The following is a 9,555-nucleotide window of genomic DNA, read 5'->3' as shown; positions in this document are numbered from 1 at the left end:
AGGCCCTACTCATTAAGCCTAGCTCCGCTAAGCCTAGGTCAGCGTGTAGGAGCAGAAAACGTCCCGTAAAATTGTGAAAATGCAAGCCCCTCCTCCAATCTTTGTGTCGGTCGAATCGCGGTAGCTTCTCGGATCTGGTGATATGCTTCGTTTCGTTGTACTCTGAAAATTGGCAAGCGGAGCATGGAAAAAGGGCGGATCCGAGTGTGAGCACGTCCGCTCTTTCGGACTTCTTCTTTCAAAATAAATTTATGATGTATAAAAAAATTGTTTTTTATTAATCGGGCACTGCAACTTGTGCAGATGACCGCTATGGCGGTCTATGCTAGAGGCAATAATGACTTTCAGTCAACCCACCATGGTTAGTGGCTATTGTGTTGGGTTGCAAAGCAGGAAGTCGCGTGATCAAATCCCGGCCACGGCGGCCGCATTTCAATGTCGAAATGCGATAACACCCGTGTAATTAGATTTGAGTGAACATTAAAGAACCCCAGGTGCTCCAAATTATTCAGGAGTACCGCCGCTTCGGCGTACCTCATAATTAGATCGTGGTTTTGGCACGCAAAACCCCATAATTTCATTTTTTTACTTTCAGTCAATGAATGTATCACAACTATAACGGTTTCCTAAATGAAGTTGCTGTGCAGTCACATAGCATTTAGCACATTCTGTTGATACCCTTTCTGTATTAGGCCTTGGGGATCTAATTTTGCCCTACCGTTTCCGTATTAATTCCCATGATACAGTACTGCTCGTTACGAAGTAATACAAACTGCGTATTTCGCTTAAGAAACTTCTCTTTGAGCACCGAAAACATATCGCCACGTGTATGTGCGTCACAGTGTGTCACGTGTCAAAGGCAGCCAAGCAAGTAACAATTAACTTTAGAAACCTACCCGCTGAATGGACAAACTTGTGCCCGAAAAAGCGCCCAGTTTCGTAACAAGAATATTATAAGAAAAGCTGGTGCTAGTGTCTGAGTGCGGCACGGATGTGGTGGTTCATCCAACATAGGAAAATTGGCAGATCATGCTACTAGGGGCATCGCACGACTTTGTGGATTCTTATATTGACGCGCGTACAACCTTTACCTTTTTCTGGTGACACATTTTCACCGGTTAACAACTGTTACGAAGCTATTGTTCGGCAGGAGACGTACCTTCCTGTGTCGAAATTTTATCGAATGTTGTCACCAGTTTCATCACAAAAGAACCTGCTCTTATCGGATGGCGTCCGTGGCTTGAATAGTCATGTGCATTCTTGAACGTACTCAAGCTCCAACATTTACGCTGAAATGTATTCACTATGTCACGTACAAATAGCCGACACCCTTCACCGCCAGTTCATATTTCGACAACCAACGATTAATTGTGCTCGGCTTCATTGAGTGTTAATAGCCTAGCTGGACGCCAGTAGGCGCGATAATGAATTAGATGCGTGTCTCACAGTTTGCCTCTGACAACGTCGGGAAAATTTCAATATCCTTGAAATGCAGAAGCTCAATAGACCAGTAATAGATGCAATTCGGCATAAAATATTTCTATTCTGTAACCAGTTAAAGAGTACTTATGGAAAGATTTTTCTAACTGCGCATGGCGAGAGTGAATTAGGAAAGATAATGAGATTTCGTGACACGCATGCGATAGTGAGTGCTCATCCAGCATTTGTATATGTAGCGATGAAAGTATATTTGCCGAGTATAAATTACATTTACGCTCAAAATATAAGCAAGTAAATGTGAAAAAACTACAATTACTATCGCAGATAATTAATTTCATGTTGTGCAAGAAGTAGTCTACTTTATTCTGTAATAAAATACATCTACTGCCAATGATTCGCACGAAGGCTAATGAATCATAGCGAAGAATTGTCGTCTGGAAAATTTTGAAGCTCTAAGCTCAAAAATGTTTGTGTACGACACCAAAGCAATGGCGACGACTCTGAAAAGCAATTTCGGTGGTCATCAGAGCCGGTGACATACCTTAAGTCCATTGGTTGTTTATTTATGAAATATCGTGGCTTCCACAATATATATCTGGTCTTCATGTCGGTTGGAGTATGCTGTACAGCATCTGACGCGCGTGCAACTGGGCTACCGTTGAATCATTGCACTAAGAGCTACGACATTGGCGACGCAATAAGATCATTGTACCACGGGCATGTTTAGCACAAACGTGAAAGCGTGATAACAGCGACAACAATTAGAAGCAAATAAAAGCAAGACAGGCCATCAGACGCAAGGGACATGCTGCAATATTTAATCAAAACAGTTCGCGCCGAAAACATTTATTACAACCTTCGTCACATTATTATGGCCAGCAGGAGCTGATCACTCTAACTGAACAGAGCACGCATGAAAGTACGGCCTGTTGTAGCCCTGCATTTTCCGGCCGACCTGCCCAGTATATCTACGAGAGCAGTTTCTAACTGTACTTCAATCGATCTCCCTTGCATGTAGAAAAGCCCTATATGCGCCTACATTTGCGGACAACTTTCTGTGGCGATGAATGGGAAGCTACGGCGGGAAACCGCGCACAAATTTAAAGCACCGCTGAAAGAAAGTCTCACATTTTCATCCGTGTTTGTTCAAGCTGGAGAAGAGAAAACACACTTTTTTACAACAGCAAATCCGACAAAACACGCCGCTGCGTTTTAAGTTTTAATTATATTTCTGCTTTTCTCTTCTACGACTGAGTAGATTCGAAACCGTTGCACGTGGAAGTCACGCTGATTTGGTATCTGCTACGAGAAATCGAGAGCGCTGTCACTGGCTGCCGGAATAACTGGCGCATTAAAACATATGCAAAAGCTCTACTCCCGAATCTTTCCCCTTCACTGCCGTAGAAAGCTGTCCGCGAGCATAGCTTTCACAGAAGACGCCGTTTTGTCTGCATTTCATCTCATCAGCTTAGTAAACGTGAGGCGAGTTCATTGCATGCAGACAGCTACCGGTGTTACTTTCGAGTAATTTGCATTCCGAGTGTAGTAGAGCTTGACGAATGTCATGCAAGAACAAATTTGTCTTGGCAGAATAACCCTGCTGTGGGAAGAAGCACAGCATGAGATTTGCATTAAAGTTTGTAGATGCCTGTTCGTGATCAGTGGCGTTAGAGGAAATGTTCTTGGTGAGTGGGGGGCATGCACTTGGACGGGAACGGTGGGCGTAGGAAATGGGGCTGTACAGGCTGTATACGGACCTAAGAATTTCGGTGGTGATGATGGACGAGACACGAGCCTGGAGGGCCACACCCTGGCTACGTCACTGTGCGTTAGCACATGCAGCGAACGCTTTCAATAAGCAACACCGTAAAACTGTTTCACCATTCTAAAGCTACTTAAAGTTCCGATAGAATAAAGTACATGCAAAGCTTTCGTTTTGAAACTTTTGCGCCAATTTTGTGATCGTATGGTTCGCTGCGTAAATATTTCTAGCTGCAGCATTCGCTTAGGATTGGTCGCTACGCTCTCAACGGCTGTCACTAAATTTGCCTCCAACAGGAAAGATGAAAGGGAAAACAAGGTCTACCTGCTCATGGTCATCTGCGTACTCCTGCTGCTGCTGATGTTTCTGCTGGTCTTATTCAACGGCTTCATGTCCTGTAAGAAAGTCCGCCACGTGCCCGAGAATCACGAACGAATTTGCACTTTTTGTAGAGTACTGACTAAGTAGAGCGTAAAGCAAACTTTGTTGGCAATAAGTGTGACACAAACATCATAGACATTATCGTCACAGTTTTCACGTTACTTGGCTGCTTTTTTTAACAATTGTTAGGAAATTGCTTAGGAGTAATGTATGGTGCCAAGAGCCCCCAAGTAAGACAACAACTAGGCAAATTTGTTTTCTCAACATATAAGGGTAATATATCAGATTAACTGGCATTAGAAACAGGCTTGTTTCTTAGGATTTGCATGCACTGTCTTCATCGAGCAGAGCTAACCAACGTGGGCCACAAAATAGAAACGGCAGTTCCACATATTTATCCCAATACTGATTTATTATTTTTCCAGTTCATTGGCCTAAAGCTAAACCAATTATCGGGCATAGTGATTCATCGTAACTTGCGGCTTGGCACCGAGGTCACAAATTTTCTGCTTGTCATGTCTGGAACTATGAGTACTATTGACTGTTTCATCAAATTAATTGGCCATAAGAGTGAACTTTAGTTTGGGGCCAACTCACCTTTCGCTATTGAAATATGTAAATCTAAAATGCCGAAATCTTTTTGTGAGGCAACCAATGCGTCGACTTGAATGAGATTTATTTCACAATGAGATTATGTTAAATTGTAGCGGCTATGGAGAGCCGACTTTGTTTGATGACGTGACATTTTTTTACACAAATCCGCGGTAATTGCCAAGTTTAACAATATTGAAGCATGAAGCGCACAAATCTGTCGATGTCTGCCAAAAACGGATATCGCAGTTCTGTAAACATCTGTTCTATAAAACGAACAAACTTGATATTTGAGTTTACTGCGTGAAATAGAATATTCACGAGAAGTTCACGAACGTCCTACTCAAATATTATCGGTGTAATTCAAAGCGATGCATAATACAGCAGTTTTCTTCAAGTTATGTATTTAAATACGGTTAAGTGCGGTTTAGATAACTGTGAGAGCATTATTTATTACTGATTTACTAAGTCAGAAACTTAGGGCTTCGGGATTTTTTTAACAATTTCTCACAATGGTAATAAAAGTGACGATTTAAATAAACGTCTGCCTGTTACACTCACTCGATACTGACTTTTTCTTTTAAACACAACAAACTTGGTCAAAATGGTTGCAGTCGTTGATTATTTCGGGATTTATGTAGGAACTCCGGAACTCCTCCTAGCTTCCCAAAGCAAGGCTTATCTAGCAGTAACGTCGTAGTGTCAGGACTCTGGGTTAGTAGTAGCTCCTGTGGTTCTTCAACGGGCACGTAAACATACGCTCGTGGGCTTTTGTGCGTTTCACTAGTCTTGGAGTGCAGCTCTCATGGTCGTAGATCGCAACTGTGAACTGGTGCTCAGCAGCCTTGAGCCACACAGCTAGAGCACCAATTAGGAAATGTGCGCGATTCCGATTCGTGCATGCTAATGAGCCTGAAACAAAGTGCCAGTGTGCTATTGCAACTCTTCCGTAAAAAATACGTTGTTCTAAGTGGCTGAAGCAGGCATGCCATTGAAAATACGTTTACTTTATGCAGACATGTGTACATATTGACACGTATACATGTTTATCTTTCACCGGTGGCCGCTTTTCACCGGCTAACAAATGTTAAACGTTATCGCTCAGCGCAGGACGCGCCTGTATCGGAAGTTTCTAGAACGTTATTGATGCTTCTTTCCGTTGCCTGTATTCACCGACGCTTATGTTATCTGATTGTATGACCGACGCGAATTGTCTAGAACTTTCTGGAAGACACGCGGGCATCAGGGATTAATCTAGAACCTTATGACTCAGGTATAAAAGCCGACGCGTTTCGCCGCTGATCAGATTTTCGACGATCGCCGACTGTGTTCGCCGCTATCGTTGTGCTTTGAGTGTAGCTTGCTTTTGTGGGCACAGGTTCGCCCAATAAACAACCAGTTTTGTCATGCACAGTTTTACGACTGTTTTCTTTACCGTCAGTACTACGTGACATCTGGTGGAGGTGCTAGTGCATTCATGCAGCGAACGCCCCCGCAAAGCCGCGATCCAAGCTCCAAACCGGAGGACAACGCCAACGTCGCCAAGGACCATCGAGCAAGCCGTAGGCAGCACGGACTTCTCCCGGAGTACGGACTTCTTCCCGAGAAGACCACAGCGATCAAGGCCAAGTCAACGACCCCAATGGCAGTCCCAGCATCCCCCATCCTGCTCCAACAACCTCGGGAGCCACCGACCTTCCGTGGATCATCGGCTGAAGACCCTGAAACCTGGCTGGAGACATACGAGCGGACCGCGACGTTCAACAAATGGAGCGACGACGACAAGCTCCGCCATGTCTATTTTTCGTTGGATGACGCTGCTCGGACCTGGTTTGAGAACAGAGAGACCACCCTGGTAACGTGGGATCTTTTTCGTGAGAACTTCGTGAGGACCTTCACGAGCGTCGCACGAAAGGAAAGGGAAGAGGTTCTCTTAGAAACCAGAGTGTAATTGCCGAACGAGAGCATCGCGATCTTCACGGAGGAGATGACTCGCCTCTTCCGCCACGCCGACCCCAACATGTCTGAAGATAAAAAAGTTCAGTTCTTGATGCGGGGTGTCAAAGAGCAAATATTCGCCGTATTGATGCGCAACCCGCCCAAGACTGTCGCCGAATTTCTTTCCGAGGCCACAAAGATCGAGAAGACGTTTGAAATGCGCGCCAGGCAATACAACCGCCGTGCCCTAACCAACTACGCCCATGCTCAAGCACTAGGCGCCGACGACCTGCGCGAGACCATCAGAGCAGTCGTTCGCGAGGAGCTGCAGAAGCTCTTTCCCGGGTCGCAGCCTCAAGTTGCAGGTATCGCCGACGTTGTCAAAGAAGAAGTTCAGCGCTCACTTGGAGTTCCCGCTGTGCAGCCGCAATTGCCGCAACCCCAGCCGGAAGCGCTGACCTACGCCGCCGTTGCCCGTCGTCAAGGCTCCCCTTCACGCTCGCGCCAGGGCCCCGTAACGCCGCAGTTCCGTCCTCCACCGCCGCCGCCGCCGCCAGCACGCCCGCCCGTCGCCCAGCGTAGCTACCCAAGAAAGACGGACATTTGGCACGCCCCCGACCACCGCCCGCTCTGCTATCACTGCGGAGAAGCTGGTCATGTCTACCGCCGATGCCCATACCGCGAGATGCGCCTACGAGGGTTCGCCGTCAACGCGCTAAGTCCACAGCTTGGCGAGCGGCCACGTGACATCGCCGACTACATCACCGGAACGCAGTGGAAACCCCGACGTCCTTCGCATTCGCCATCGCCAGGACGCTACCTGTCGCCGCAGCACCGACCATACACTGGCCCAGCCCGGGGTCGGTCCATGAGCCCCTATCCGGGAAACTAAAGGCAGCAACCGATGGAGGTGCGGTTGCTGTACGACGCAATGCCGAAGATCCTCCGCCGACGACGAAAAAGATTCGCGAATCATCACTACGAGGTATCAGCACACCGCCTGGAAAGAACCTTGAAAACAACACTTCGCCGCCTCAAGAGCGGCCGACGCGACGTAGCAGCAGCGGAGCAAGCCGACGCAGCCGCGATCCGACGCCACGACTTAACCGTAAGGCTAGACGACGTTCTACTGACTTAGACGTGCTAATCGATGGTCATAGCGTCACCGCTCTCGTCGACACTGGAGCCGACTATTCCGTTTTCAGTGGCCCGTTCGCCGCCAAGTTGAAGAAGGTGAAAACGGCCTGGCAATGACCCGATATCCGGACAGCGGGAGGCCACCTAATATCGCCCGCTGGAATCTGCACAGCGCGAGTCACGGTAAACAACCGCACTTACCCGGCGAGCTTCGTAATCCTGCAGCACTGCTCCAGGGATGTCATCCTAGGCATGGACTTTCTAAATCAACACGGTGCAGTCATCGACTTAAGGTCCAAGTCGATAACGCTTTCAACGCACAACGCGATACCACCGGCTACAAGCATAAGTTACCATGCCTTGAATGTGCTTGAAGAACAAGTCACCGTTCCGCCTCGCTCCAGCGTAACGATTTCCGTCGGTACCGAAGTGCCTGCAGACATGGAGAGCGTCATCGAGGGCAATTATCAATTACTGCTCGAACGTGAAATTTGCGTCGCTAGAGCCATAGCTGAGCTACGTGCAGGGAAAGCAAGGGTGATGCTCACGAACTTCAGCCCCGAATACAAGCACATTTACAAAGGCACCACGGTTGCCTACATCGACGAAATAGTACAAGCCAGCAGTGCTTTCGCCTTCACGGATTCCAGTGCACCTGCAACGACGACTATAATACCTGAACCAACTTTCGACGTCAATCAGAACCTTCCCAGGCATAAGAAAGAACAACTAAAAGCTCTGCTCCTGCATTACAAGGACTGCTTCTCGTCGTCGTCAAAAGTTCGACAAACCCCTGTCGCCAAGCACCGCATCATAACCGACGAAAATGTCCGCCCACTCCGTCAGAGCCCATACCGAGTTTCGGCGCGCGAACGCGAGGCAATAAGGCAACAAGTCGACGATATGCTACGCGACGACATCATCCAGCAGTCCAAGAGTCCGCGGGCGTCCCCCGTGGTGTTAGTGAAGAAGAAGGATGGAACCCTACGTTTCTGCGTCGATTATCGTCGCCTCAACAAGATCACGAAGAAGGACGTATACCCCCTCCCACAGATTGACGACGCCTTGGATTGACTCTACAACGCAAAGTATTTTTCTTCGATTTACCTCAAAACCGGCTACTGGCAAATCGAAGTCGACGACAGGGACCGGGAGAAGACTGGCTTTATAACACCAGACGGACTGTTCGAGTTCAAGGTCATGCCGTTTGGTCTTTGCTCGGCACCTGCGACTTTCCAACGCGTCATGGATACAGTACTGGCAGGCTTGAAGTGGCAGACTTGCCTCGGTCTATTTGGACGACGTCGTTGTGTTTGCCTCAAGCTTCGAAGAACACCTGCGGCGCCTTGACACAGTTCTTCAAGCAATCAAAACCTCCGGACTCACGTTAAAGCCAGGAACGTGCCGCTTCGCATTGAGGAGCTCTTGTTTTTGGGCCACGTCATCAACAAGTCTGGAGTGCGTCCCGACCCTCAGAAAACTGCGGCCATCTCCAACTTTCCTCCGCCCACCGACAAGAAGGCAGTGCGTAGATTTCTTGGACTGTGCGCCTATTACAGGCGCTTCGTCAAGAATTTTTCACGGATCGCTGAGCCACTGACGTATCTCACGAAGGCCGACGTCGAGTTCAAGTGGTAGACGCCGCAAGTCGAAGCATTTGAAGAACTGAAGCGATGCCTGCACTTGCCGCCAATACTTGCGCATTTCGACGAAAACGCCGATACCGAAGTCCACACCGACGCAAGCAGTGTAGAACTCGGCGCCGTTCTTGTGCAGAGGACTGACGGACTAGAAAGGGTTGAAAGTTACGCCAGCCGGTCGCTATCGAAGGCGGAAGCAAATTATTCCACAACAGAAAAGGAGTGTCTCGCCAACATCTGGGTTACATCAAAGTTTCGCCCCTACCTCTGTGGCAGGTCCTTTAAAGTTGTGAGCGACCACCACGCCTTGTGTTGGCTAGCTAACTTGAAGGATCCTTCAGGTCGTCTCGCACGATGGAGTCTGAGACTTCAAGCATTCGACATCAACGTCGTTTACAAGTCCGGGCGAAAGCACTCTGACGCCGACTGCTTGTCTCGTGCCCCCGTCGAACCGCCGCCACAGGACGACCAGGATGACGACACTTTCTTGGGACCCATCAGTGCCGACGAATTCGCCGAACAACAGCGAGCCGACCCGAAACTAAGGAGCCTTGTAGACTACCTGGAAGGCAAGACCGTCATTGTGCCGGAGGTGTTCAGGCGAGGATTGGCGTCGTTTTTCTTGCAAAACGACATTCTTCTAAAGAAGAACTTCTCGCCTCTCCG

This window comes from Dermacentor silvarum, chromosome 10 (genome assembly GCF_013339745.2).
Source record: "Dermacentor silvarum isolate Dsil-2018 chromosome 10, BIME_Dsil_1.4, whole genome shotgun sequence".
In the NCBI taxonomy this organism is placed as follows: Eukaryota; Metazoa; Arthropoda; class Arachnida; order Ixodida; family Ixodidae; genus Dermacentor; species Dermacentor silvarum.
The sequence above is the reverse complement of the archived record's forward strand: the minus strand, read 5'-3'. Positions refer to the sequence as shown.